Genomic DNA, 1,871 nt, shown 5'->3' with positions numbered 1-1,871 from the left:
CCCAAATTCTTTCTGTGAAGCCAGCATCACCTTAATTCCTAAGCCAGAGAAAGATGCAGCACTGAAAGAGAATTACAGACCAATATCCCTGATGAACATAGATGCAAAACTCCTCAATAAAATTCTGGCCAATAGAATGCAACAACACATCAGAAAGATCATCCACCACGACCAAGTGGGATTTATCCCTGGTATGCAGGGATGGTTCAATGTGCGCAAAACAATTAATGTGATACACCACATTAACAGACTGCAGGCAATCTCAGAGTGTCCTGTCCGTCTCCAACCCGAAAACTTTCGGTTTGGTCTGAATTTCTGTCATTTCACTTATTTTCATTGATTTAAATCTTAGTTTCAAACTTCCCCTTTTAAATACACATCATGTATAGAGTTGAAAAAATGTATCAGGAAGATAGACTTTTAAAGCACGCAGGCCAGGCCGAAGCTCTGGTGCCCGCACGGCTGGGGCTGGTCGGTGTCCATGGGGGCATCCACTCGGCTGTTGTGTGCGGTGATCATGGGAGCCCCCGGCTCCAGCAAGGACACCGTGTTATCGTGTATCATCAAGCATTTAGAGCTGAAGCACCTCTCCAGCGGGGACCTGCTACGACAGAACATGCTGCTAGGCACAGAAAGTGGTGTGCCAGCCAAGACTTTGATTGATCAAGGGAAGCTCATTCCAGATGATGTCATGACTCCGCGTGCCCTTCATGAGCTGAAAAATCTCATGGAGCACAGCTGGCTATTGGATGGTTTTCCAAGGACACTCCCACAGGCAGAAGCCCTGAACAAAGCTTATCAGATAGACACCATGATTAACCTGAATGTGCCCTTTTATGTCATTAAGCAACGCCTTACTGCTCGCTGGATTTACCTAGCCAGTGGCCGTGTCTACAAGATTGAGTTCAACCCTCCCAAAACTGTGGGCATTGATGACCTGACCAGAGAGCCTTTCGTTCAGCGTGAGGACGACAAGCCAGACAGCCATCAAGAGACTGAAGGCATACGAGGCTCAAAGGGTGCTGGTCCTGCAATATTACCAGAAAAAGGGATGTTGGAAACGTTCTCTGGAACAGAAACCAGTAAGATCTGGCCCAGCGTATATGCTTTCCTACAAAGATTCCAGAAACACACAAGAAGGCCTCTGTCACTCCGTAAGGAGAAACACACATCACCAGGAAGAGAGCAGGAGCTGCGCGAGCTCACCTTCAGAAACCCCTCTGCCTAGCGCTCAGCACGTGTGAATTCTTTGGAAATTGTGTCTTATGTCTACTGTTTTTTTCTGGTATACTACTGAGGATGTGCCAAATGATCGAATAGAAGAGATCCATCTTTTATGACCCTCTAATATGTTCTATCCAGTTATCTTTTATAGGTTATTCAAGAACAAAGGATGGCTAATCTTTTGAAAACCTGGGGAAAGCAAAAATTTGAAAGCCATTGATAGCAATCATTTTGTTTGGTAGACAAGTGGTTTATAAGATTTTCAGTTTTCTGGGAAAGTTTAAACATTTCTAGCACCAGGGGACATGGTTTTGTGAGACATTCTATTAAATTATAGGGAAAAAAAGCAACTGGAACTACAGATCTGCTACAAGATGCAAAGTCACTGATGCCTTTACATTAAGAAACTTACAAGTTAGCCACATATGCTGTATCTACGTTGTTGGTAAGGATATCTTCCGTTTACTCAGAATTTCCAATTTGCCATAAATATTTGTCAGCTACCATAAGGGAAAATAGTACTTTAATATGATGTTTTCTTTTGAAAATATATGTGTCTTGAGGTATGATTTCTGTCAGAAATTTGACATCATCAGTTCTTGGATAAGCACCAAGGTTGAATCAGTTTTCAATGGAAAATGTAATAA

The 1,871-nt window shown here is 42.9% G+C and overlaps 1 pseudogene; it reads left to right on the top strand.

Moving 5' to 3' along the window:
- The first annotated feature begins 323 nt into the window (after nt 1-323).
- LOC100353548 (GTP:AMP phosphotransferase AK3, mitochondrial pseudogene) lies at nt 324-1,276 on the top strand (annotated as a pseudogene).
- Nucleotides 1,277-1,871: the final 595 nt, after the last annotated feature.

The sequence above is a fragment of the Oryctolagus cuniculus genome, chromosome 4, assembly GCF_051225735.1.
Source record: "Oryctolagus cuniculus isolate XC-2025 breed Fujian yellow rabbit chromosome 4, ASM5122573v1, whole genome shotgun sequence".
In the NCBI taxonomy this organism is placed as follows: domain Eukaryota; kingdom Metazoa; phylum Chordata; class Mammalia; order Lagomorpha; family Leporidae; genus Oryctolagus; species Oryctolagus cuniculus.
This window is presented reverse-complemented; position numbering and strand designations above follow the sequence as displayed.